The 11,872-nt window shown below is 41.0% G+C and overlaps 2 long non-coding RNA genes across 2 annotated transcripts; one reads left to right on the top strand and one right to left on the bottom strand.

Moving 5' to 3' along the window:
- Positions 1–8,965: 8,965 nt before the first annotated feature.
- Positions 8,966–10,186, top strand: LOC120556886. Its single transcript, XR_005638906.1, has 2 exons — positions 8,966–9,180; positions 9,848–10,186. It is a non-coding gene; the product is annotated as an uncharacterized LOC120556886 (long non-coding RNA).
- Positions 10,061–11,430, bottom strand: LOC120556887. The gene is made up of 2 exons (XR_005638907.1): positions 11,278–11,430; positions 10,061–10,432 (listed from the first exon to the last, which is right to left on the bottom strand). It is a non-coding gene; the product is annotated as an uncharacterized LOC120556887 (long non-coding RNA).
- Between the last annotated feature and the right edge of the window lie 442 nt (positions 11,431–11,872).

The following is an 11,872-nucleotide window of genomic DNA, read 5'->3' as shown; positions in this document are numbered from 1 at the left end:
TTCAGAAACCGTATCTCACTCAAAACAGCATGGATGGATTTTTTTCAAAGTTTGTATGTGTGTGGAAGCACCAGAGACACAAAAGAACACCCCAAATACCAGAAAGTGTTTTTTTCATAATATGGGCACTTTAAAACCATCTCAAAACTGAAAGATCTCAACAAGCCAAGTTATGTCCTAACCAATTCTCTACATAAATCCGTAGTGACTGTTAAACTGATGTACTTCATGCATGACTCATGATTTGATCCCATACCTCTGAACTTACTTAAAGTGCAGCTTGAAAAACTGTAACCCTGAAGCTCTGCCTTTCAGGTTATGGGAACTTCATCAATCTGATAACTTAGCACCCACTCAACAACGTCAATGTCCATGCTGTCCAAAACTTTCTGTGATTCCTCTGTAGTCAAACTGTTAAGTATCCCCCACCAACCCTACGCCGACCCCCAAACTTCTGTCTTTGTCAAAATGAAATACCCTCCATCCTCCAGACAGAGGGGGGTGGGGATGGAGGTGAGGCTGTCAGCAGTGGCAGCACCTGGCTGTGGAGCAGCTTTGATCAAGGCCCTGGATTGGACATGAACATCGAACGCTCATCTCCCCGTTCAGCCCATGACACCTTTACAGGACAGGCTGACAGACGATGCCTTCACTGTATCTCTGCCCGGCTTTGAATGTCCTTTAAAAACAGACAGGTAGGCTACAGGAGAGTGGAGAAGAAGGAGAGCGTGTCCTCCTTCTTTTTGTCTTCATGCTGACAGGTCAAAGACAAGTTCCTCTCAGTTTGGTCTCTGCAGCCGTCTTTACTCCTTTTCCCCTTTTGGTGCCAACCCCTCTCTGCCTTCACCTGTCTCTGTTCTTCCTTTATCCTCTTCATGCAGAAAGAAGGCGCTATAGTCTCCCAACATATTATAAACAACACATATATACGCCTTGCAGAAATGAAGCTGCCTCCAACCCCCTCTGACCTCCTATTTAGAGCTGGGTATCGTTAAAAAAATTTCAATACCGGTACTGCTACCAATACAGTGACTTCGATACCGGTTCTTAAACGATTCCTTTTTCGATACTAATTTTATAAAACAAAAAGGGAAGTTTGGGGTCCCCTGCTGGAGCTGCTGCCCCCGCGACCCGACCCTGGATAAGCGGATGAAGATGGATGGATGGAAAAAGAAATTTCAACATTACGGCACAAATCTTTTTATTTATTTTTCGGCTCCTACTACTACTACGTTCTGTGTGTAACGTAAAGTTTTTCCTGCGTGTCTCTTAGCGTTTGACATTAGACAGCCAACAGCTGCATTGTTAGATCTAACTGACTCACTGACGCTGATGAGATTGACTCTTTAGGTAATGAAATTGGGTATTGAATGGTGAGGCATTTTTCGATACCCTATACTTTTAAAATTCGGTCGGTGCCTAAAAAGTATTGAATTGGATAACCAGCCCTACTCCTATCCCTCCATCCCTAAACCCGTCCACAGCATGCTGTTTTGTGTTGCTTCTGTTGTGGGATTTCTTTTCACTGGAGGGAGGCAGGGAGAGAGGTGGAGAGCTGGAAAGAGAAAAGAGAAGGTCCAGAAAAGAGCCCTAAAATAACTGTCATGCAAGTGGACAGGCAGTGATTAAGGATTTAACTGATCATCCTGGGGCTGACAGTGAACCAGCTATTATCTAGCAGGAATCAAACGCTGCTCAAAGCCCTGGGAGGATCTCCGCGCCTCTCAGCATCTCTCAGCTCCTCTCAGAGGTCTGGCCAACATGAAAGGAGACGTCAGGGTCTGGGAGCTGACAAGCCATGGAGAGAGAGGAAGACAGAGAGATAGAGAGAGAGTAAAGTAATGAGATCTTTATTTTGGCCGTTACCTCAGGGACTGTTGATCTGTGTTGTGGTGATGTGCAGCGGAATACAAAGACCCACTCTGTTTGTTTAAGTGGGAACTCTGTCTATGCGTATGTGTGTGTATGCATGTTGGATGTCAGTCAAAATTAGTGGAGTAAAAGTCATTCATTAATCTTGCAACGCCTAACAAATGACAGGAAACTAGATGCTACCAGATGAGTAACCAGATGAATAAAAGTAAATCTTATTGAGATTGTGGTGAGAACATAATTACAGTTAGGGGTCAATTAGTGAATTGGTCTGTGTGCGTGTGTGTTTTATGTTGGTGTGGTTTCTCTGTTTGTGTTCTTCATCAAAGCTCTTTCCATGACACAAGAGAGTTCACACTTGATCCTCCTGCTGATCTCCCCACCAAAGTATGTGCTTGTGTGTTTGTGTGTGTGTGTGTGTGTGTGTGTGTGTGTGTGTGTGTGTGTGTGTGTGTATATTGTGCACAGTGCTGCACCATGTTGTGGTGAAGTCTTTGCACTGTTGTAGTAGTGTAGCTTTACTTCCTGGATGTGTTCTACATTGCACAATACTTGTACTGGGGGTCCGCTGCTATTGAGATAATGCAATAGCAATTGGATAGTTAAAGCAGTGGTCATTAGCAACCCATAGGTGGCGCTTAAATCTGAAGTAATGTTTGTCAATGTTATGTATGTTTAATATTTATTTCCCCAAAATGTTCTTACATGAAAAAGGAAAGTAAAAATGTAAAAACGAAATTTTCCCCATTTTTGTGTCAACTATCACCTTGCCAAAATATCTGTTAAGTTGCTTTGTTTTGATGCACAATGTAAGTTTGGTGGCCCTGAAGTGCAAATCACAACAGCAAATAGAAAAACGCAAAAGCAAATCTTAAAATAGGAAAACATTTCAACAAATCATAAAACACAATGGCAAATAGGAAAACAAAACGGCAAATAGGAAAACACGATGGCAAATAGGAAAACACGACAGCAAATAGGAAAACACTTCAACAAATCATAAAACACAACGGCATTAACTTCTATCGGAAAAGGTAGGGCCTATCTAGCAGAGGACGGACCGTCCTGATTGGACAGACGGACTGTCTGTCTTTTAACAGGAAGATGAGGTGAAAAACACAGAAAAAGCGTCTGTCCTCTGCTAGATAGGCCCTACCTTTTCCGATAGAAGTTAATGACGTTGTGTTTTATGATTCGTTGAAGTGTTTTCATATTTGCTATCGTGTTTTCCTATTTGCCATTGTGTTTTATGATTTGCCGTTGTGTTTTTCTATTTGCTGTTGTGATTTGCACTTCAGGGCCACCGTACAGTAATGACTGAAAGGTTTCAGGAAAGATAAATGCACGCTTTTAAACTTTAATACAATAAAAAAAATCAAATTATAACTATATTTAAGACAAGCGTTATCCTTGGCTTTATCTTTCCAGCACAACAACATTTCTTATTAGAAAACTAGTGTTATAAGCTAGTTACAATACCAATATCCAAATATCAAGAAGTTGCTTTAAATTTGTCATTAAGAAAGTAGGAGTGGGAAAAAATTGATTCATGTAATTTTATTTTTTTTTTTTAATCAATGATTAACCTAAATATTTTTTGTTCATATGGTACCATTGACGGAGACTACATTATATGCGTTTCCAGCAAAACAGACCGAAAGCAGAAAATGCAGGAAATACATGTTACATACTTCTTTACAAATGAAATAAATGTCAGACTGACATGTGATGTGCATTCTTCTTAGAAAACAATTAGTTTTAAGTAATGTCTCATAATAAATCATATCTAGAAGTGTATTATTCAACTTTTGTTTTGACAAAAGCATATCGTCCCGGCCCTAGAAGAAAGTATGCAGTGTTACAGTGTACAGATTCAGTTTGATAATTCCATAACTTTTCCAGACCCACATTCTTGACCTTATATCAAACCTTTTAGGATCAGTAAAATCGCAGAATTGCCTTGCTCAAAGTAACAAAAATTATTATTATTTTCAAACTTTGACATCTTTTGCCTTTGTTAGACAGTTGACATTGGAGATACAGAAGGAAGTGTTGGGAGAGAGTGAGAAGGGCAAGCCATGCTACAAAGCATCTTATGAATGGCCGCATCCGAATGGGCTTTCTGGACCACATTTTCTTAACATGTATTGCCCCATTGTGGCCAAGGTGTAAGGATCATTCACATGAGATGCCACTACTCTTCTGTATCCGTTTTTCCTGTGTTCACACTATAGCAGCACTATCTTCCCGTAGCTGCCTTGAACTTGGTACTTCTAATTTCTCAGTGTCTTCAAGGACCAGTGCATTTTCTGTGCTTTAGTTGCAAGAACACATACACACATGCATGCACATACCCATACACCCCATACACACGAGCTGACTCGCTCATGCTGAGATGAGTGCTGTGTTCCTTCCTGAGGTCCCTTCACACATTAGACCAGCTCTAATAATAAAAGGGAGAGGAGTCAGAGTGGATCCTTTGAGTGTTCAGTTGAGGGCGGGTGACCCACTTATCCATTCCTCTGGCTTTGTCTGGGCCTCTGGGTTAACCCACTTACCCACTCCCCAGGCTTCTGCCGGGCCCTGGAGTGAAGGCCGGCTCCTTTTCTCATCAAACAACTGCTCTTAATAAAGGCCAGGGGCTGGGGAGCCCGAAGCCCACGGAGCCCTGTATATTGTGTGTGTGTGTGTGTGTGTGTGTGTGTGTGTGTGTGTGCGTGTGTGTGTGTATACGTACATACACATACACATACAGACATACACAACAGTGCACAAAAACCCACTTACGCGGTCCTCAATAGTTTTCTGCTCAAACAGCGAATTTGTTCTAAACCTTTATCAACGTTTGCTATATCGGATAAGGGTTTTTGTGTGTTTGTGCATGTGTTTCTTTTTCTGTGCTTCTGTATCTGTGTGCATATCAGCTTAGAGATCTCTCTCTGTCTCCTCCACCACCAAACTGCATTTGCATTTTAATTATGTCAATGTTTGTTCAAAAGCATGACAGGCGCTCAGACATGACAAAATGGAAATAAGGGACTTAAACTAGGGAATTACAGCCCATTCGTACATGTTTTGTGCAATGCTAACATGATGTACATCCCTGTGTCCCGCATGTGAAACCCTTCTTTTTCACGCCTCCTAATCCTGCTGTGGGGGTTACAGAGGAGGCTCGCTCAGGGGAACCTGAGCGGTATCAGGAGCACAGGAAGGAATTTATTATCTGTCATCAAATTTGCTATGTTCTATTATTTCATATACTTTTGTCTTTATGGTCTTTTTCTTTTGTGTAAACATTCAGTTTTCACCCTCATTTCCCTGACTGAACTATCCAACTTTATTTTTTTATTTTTTATTTAATTTTCCTTAATTCCCCGAGATTGTCTTCAAGTTGCTTTAATGGAATAGTTCAACATTTTGGGAAATGTGCTTATTTGCTTTCTTTGGAAAGTGAGATGAGAACATCAATATCATCTGTGCGTTAAGTACAGTGCTAGCTTTGCCTGGTATTAAAAATGTGCCAACCAACACCTTAAAAGCTGACTAAATAATATGTTGGGGAGAGAGGACAGGATACAGTAAATAAAATAGCTTTATAAGAATTGGTAGGTGTATTTTTAAAGTTTTGAACAGTGCCAGGCTAGCTGTTTCCCCTGCCTCCAATTTGGAGGTTAAACTAGGCTAACCACATCCTGAGTCCAACTCTGTAGTTAACGCACAGACGTGATCTCCTCATCTCACTCTGTGAAAGAAAACAAATAAGAATATTTCCTAAAAAGTATTGCTTCAAAACCTCACCATCTCTCCTGGTCGGGTACAATGGGTTTACTTCTTGATCTGATTATGCAGTTAAACCACTGAAATGTTTATCTGTGACATAGTACAAGAGGAGCGCAAGGGAAGAGTCAAAAAGTCAACACACCTGCACAGTAAAGTCAGTTACACAGCAATACCTATCTAATCTATCTTAAATAGATATATTGCTGATTTAAATCCAGCTCTATGTCATGGTTGTTTGGGCAGTGTGGACAGTGTGCGTATAGCTGAACTGTGTTCGGCTTCCCTCCGTTGCCACAGTGCATGGAGCTCCCAGCTGAGCAGAGCAGCCGAGGTCTGCCAAGATCTGCCTGATGACGAGAAAACGCGCCATGGAGGTCCGTTGTTTCGCGTCATCTGGCCGATCTCGGCAGACCTTGGCTTGTCCGAGCTCCGATCACTGGCGCCACGCAGGGAAGCCAAACAACGTTCATCTAAACACACTGCCCACACAAAGATGACACAGAGCCTGATTGAAATTAAAAAGTATATCTTTAAGTTTGCTAATTTTAGCAAACCCCCTGAGTGCATTGAGTAGGCCTTTTTCATGGGCTTATGTCATAATAGGAAAAGCACAGGTGTAAATAATACAATGAATGAAAAACCCTCTGCTTTTCCTACTGTGGCAAGTAAATGTGTCTGCTGTGAAAAGGTCTATTGAACAGGGGTATAAATCATTCCGATTGTGTTATTTCTTCTGTCAAAAGTTACAGTCTCTCTTCAACCGCACAAGCAGCAACCAGACATGGATACACACTAAACAAGAGAGTACCCAAAGTTTCCCTGAACTCCTGACACACCACCTATCCTCCACACTCCCCCCTCCCCCCTTTATCACTGCCTGTAGTTTTCTTCCTCTCTCCCTCCTCCTCCTCTGTCTCTCCAGTGAGTGGCAGGGCCAGGATGGTGCTTCTGTTGTGTGTAATAAATGCTGTTGTATTGAGCCCACAGGGAAACCCTACTCTCCTCTCCCAGCCATTACTGTCTAATGGCCAGATGATGGGGGAGACACACACAGAGCCTGTCACAGACAAGCTGATATACTGCTCTGCTATGTGTGTGTACATGCGTGTGTATGTGTGTGTGAGTATGTGTGCGTGTGTGTATGTGTGTGTGAGTATGTATGCGTGTGTGCATGTGTCATATAGTGGCTGATATACCACCCTGGCCCCTGGGCAGAGGAGGAGGGGTGGGGGGTAACAGCAGTAACTCACTGCAACCTGATCAAGCAGTAATAAATCTTCTGAAGCCATCCTGTTTCCTGACACACACCACACACACACACACACACACACACACACACACACACACACACACACACACCACACACACACACACACACACACAGCTCCACCCTCTCAGTCCCTCTCACCCACCGAACCCTTAGGGCGACATTGAAAACGATATGTGCATCACTTAAACTGTCCCCTATGTACATTGTATTACAGAAGAGATTTTGTGGTTCTGACTCACTGGAAGTTTATTAAAAGGCTTCTTCTTTTTTACCAGATGTATAAAATTCACTCTGGCCATTGTCTTTCTTAATAAATAGGATAATGGATGCTCTTGGTGAATTAATGTCATTTTAACAGTTAGGAATGTAGCCTTGCTCCTCCTTCAAGAGCCCCCTGTCAACATTGCAGGGTATTATAGGCTATAATAGGCTATTTTAACATCTTTTAGGTAGGACAATAACTCAATATGGGGAAGTTTGATACACTGTCAATGTCTCCTATGGTCCAACACTTTCTTAATAAACCAGCCAGCCAGATGAGACCATTCAGGATAAAAGCCAGAGAAGGGTGAGTGATTATACTGTACAAGTCAATAAAATATTAAGGCATAGCCTAATAGGTAAAAATTAGGTTAATTCTGTTTTTGTTCTTTTTCATATTTAATAGTCAGCACAGGAAGCACAGAGCAAGTGGCTTTGACCTAACATGGCCCAAAAGCCATTGCTTGCTCATGCACACGCCTGATGGGATGCTGTGTATACTCTGCAGAAAACACTTCATCAATTTCCGATTTAAAATCGATTTTCGATTCAGTATCTATCTATCTATCTATCTATCTATCTAGCTATCTATCTATGGGTGCTAATTTTACGACCTACTCACATCTGCTGTGCGTTAATAAAAGCCAAATCTGATTCAAATCAGATTTGGGAACAGCCCTAGCCGCATTTCTGACCCTGTTGTCGATGTTAGCAGCTGTTGTGCAGGTAAATTCTGGTTTGCACAGAAGGCAAGCTATTACAGTTTTTCTCAGTCGCTTTGGTGCATTTCTCACATCACTATTTACATTTGCACAACAGTTAATGTAGTTCTCAAAACAATTAGTACAAACTGCAAAACCTAGTTGATAACCTGCAAAAGTGTGTCACTTGCTCAAAATGGATAGGTCATTCCTCAAAAGCAAGTATTCATGTCAATGAAAGTGTCAGTGTCATCAAGATGAAAAGTCCTGACACCATTGTTTATGAACAAGATAGTCAAATGGCTTTGTCATGTTTTCTTTATGACAATTTACTCTGTAAATGTTTTCCAATGCAACAAAGTCAGATCTTGGTGACACTACCTGAAAATGCTCAAGACAGCACTATATACTATTTGCACAGCCATTTGAAAAATTCAGTAAAGTTACACATTTAGTGAGGTAAATGAGTACAAGACACTGAATATGTATGTTTCACATTTTTACTGCATATGCTCTTTGCAATTCTAATTGGTTCACAGCATTGTGCAAAAGAAAAAATATACCCTTATTTATAACAAACATAAACTCCCTTTGGGTACAGCTGTGCACAACGGTAAACAATATTGCAGTACATATTTGAACTGAACATACAACATACATAGTATTGTAATCATTCATGAACATTCAGACGTTCCTCTCTGTCTGGCCACATATTTTCATCTACATCACAGCGAATATCATCTCTTACAATGCAGCAAGGAAAGTATCTCCTCGAGTGGTGAATCCACCCTCTGCAGGACTCTGCTGTGATGTCATCACATGCTGCATCCATATGGAGCCAGGACAGTAACCTGTAGTATTGAAAATAAAAATTGGCATTGAAACAACAAATATTGGAACTGAAAAATGTTGAACTGAAATATAAAACACAAACATCAAAAAGTATCTCACAATGCTATTATTTTATTTCACTTTGACATTTGTTTGGATTATGATAGGTTTTTCAATGCCAATCTACATTTTTTCTTGATGTCTGACTTTTTTCAGTGACGTTTTTTTTTTTTACGCTGTCAGGATTTTTACAATGTCACTGGTTTTCAGTTTCAACTTTCTGTCACTGTTTTGGCGTAGGGAGGAGGGGCCTGAGAGGAGGGACAAAGGGGCGTGGTTTACAGGTAATTTGCATAGGCTACTGGGAGAGACCGCACCTCCACAGGCATCCTCACCGATCCATGTGTTATAACCACACACCACCGCAATGGCTTCCACAAGTTCACCTGGAACCTCCAAATCTATGTAAGTCTGTTTATTTCTGCCATTTTATTTCACGTAGAAGCAGGCTGGTTTACTGTTAACTTTAAATGTAGGCCTAATCTGTGCTGTTTTGACAGAGGTTAGAACTGTTCTCTTAATACATCCATGGTTAGCACACGTCAGCTAACGTGTGGCTAATTATAGATAAGTCTCCCGCCGGGGATGTCAATCTTTTTTTTATAATGTAGTATTTATAATAACAGTAATTCCTGTCCTTTAGGAGTCCTAAGGCCAGTGTTACTGCTGGTGCACGAGGCTTGACTCGCTTGCATCTCTCATTAGCTCCGTCATGGATGTCTTAAGAGAACGAGCTCAGCTCTCTCTACCTGTCGCTAACACTGGCACGGAGCGTTAACGCCCTCCCCCATAACTATCCTCCAATCACAAGTATAGCTGCTGACTGACAGGTTTCTAGGCAAATCACACCAGCACGCGCGTTTACTGACATCTCCTAAAACTGTGAAAACACAGTTACTGAAAAACTGCCTTAGCTGAACATAAGTTAACATTATCATGTAAACAGTCCAGTACAATATTTTATAACTGTTAAACTGATATTAGAGACAAAACTATGTCTGTAGTATTTCTGGCTTAAAGGCATAACCTTTACATTTCTCATCCGATTTCACTAAGTTGTGTATAATTACAGGCACCTTCGACTGGGAGGCAGCTTATAGAGAGACTGCTGAAAAGGCTTCAAGAAGTTCTGCAACGTCAGCCTGTGGATTTTGACTATTTACACTTACACTGTTTTTAGTCATGAAATGGGACTTGTACCCTTTCGCATAGGCCAGTACACATTAACCCTCATATGCATTATCATTGCATTTACTGTAATTTGTTATGAAATAGAGTCAAATTCTTACTTGAATATATTTATTTATTATTCACTGAAAATGTATAGATTTAACTGTTTTGCTGGAGTCCATACTGTAAATGCATGTCATTTCAAAAACTGTTAAGGATTAAAATCAGTACTACATATAAAGTAGTAGTGGTATTTGTCATTTTAAAATAACAAACAAAATGTTTTTCCTGTGTTGTCCTGCCATGTTTATGTGTAAAGAATCACATAGTTAAGTGCAGTCATGCAAAGCTATCCGCCATTGGCTGCCCTCAGTTCTGCCACAGTCTGCGGCCTCAGAGGGCACTGGATGGGTGGTAAAAGTACTCCACTGGCAGACTCTTCTGTCACTCTGTCATGGTCCCCCTCCAAGAAAAGATCTTGTATATCCTGTAATTGACAAGTAATGTTAAAAGACTGAAGTTGCTTTTAGAATACTTCACTAAACAATTACTTTTTGTAAATTAAATGCACACTTTAGGGGTGCATTTAATTGGTTACGCACATATGGCCATAATAAACATCCAAAACAAAATTGAAAAAAAGGTTTAATTGAACATTTTGAAGCTGCACAGGGTCCTGGAGAAGTCTGGTAAAGTGTCAAGGTCCCTCTGGAGGCGTGGTACAAATATATAGTGGGTACAAAATAAATGCAGACTGTTGGAGGGATTTAGCAGGCGACCCTCTTAAAGACTGACTCATCAGTGCACTATTAATATCACTTTAAACCCCCAAGTGGGCTAGCTGATGTGGTATTAGCTAGCGTTAGCGCTTGTTCAACGGGAGACTTACTACAATTAGCCACAAGTTAGCTGAACGTGTGCTAACTTGTGATTGGAGGATAGTTATGGGGGAGGGCGTTAACGCTCCGTGCCAGTGTTAGCGACAGGTAGAGAGAGCTGAGCTCGTTCTCTTAAGACATCCATGGACGGAGCTAATGAGAAATGCAAGCGAGTCAAACCTCCGTGCACCAGCAGTAACACTGGCCTTAGTACTCCTAAAGGACAGGAATTACTGTTATTATAAATACTAGATTATAAAAGATAGATTGACATCCCCGGCGGGAGACTTATCTATAATTAGCCACACGTTAGCTGACGTGTGCTAACCATGGATGTATTAAGAGAACAGTTCTAACCTCTGTCAAAACAGCACAGATTAGGCCTACATTTAAAGTTAACAGTAAACCAGCCTGCTTCTACGTGAAATAAAATGGCAGAAATAAACAGACTTACATAGATTTGGAGGTTCCAGGTGAACTTGTGGAAGCCATTGCGGTGGTGTGTGGTTATAACACATGGATCGGTGAGGATGCCTGTGGAGGTGCGGTCTCTCCCAGTAGCCTATGCAAATTACCTGTAAACCACACCCCTTTGTCCCTCCTCTCAGGCCCCTCCTCCCTACGCCAAAACAGTGACAGAAAGTTGAAACTGAAAACCAGTGACATTGTAAAAATCCTGACAGCGTAAAAAAAAAAAACGTCACTGAAAAAAGTCAGACATCAAGAAAAAATGTAGATTGGCATTGAAAAACCTATCATAATCCAAACAAATGTCAAATAAAATAATAGCATTGTGAGATTAATACTTTTTGATGTTTGTGTTTTATATTTCAGTTCAACATTTTTCAGTTCCAATATTTGTTGTTTCAGTGCCAATTTTTATTTTCAATACTACAGGTTACTGTCACTGTCCTGGCTCCATACATCCATGGCCGCTAGCAGGGCCATTTGGATATGTGGATGCCGGTCATATACCTTCCACCTCCAGGAAGAGAAAAACTCCTCTATTGGATTTAGGAATGGTGAGTAGGGAGGGAGATATTCCACCA

This window comes from Perca fluviatilis, chromosome 4, assembly GCF_010015445.1.
Source record: "Perca fluviatilis chromosome 4, GENO_Pfluv_1.0, whole genome shotgun sequence".
Taxonomy (NCBI): domain Eukaryota; kingdom Metazoa; phylum Chordata; class Actinopteri; order Perciformes; family Percidae; genus Perca; species Perca fluviatilis.
This window is presented reverse-complemented; position numbering and strand designations above follow the sequence as displayed.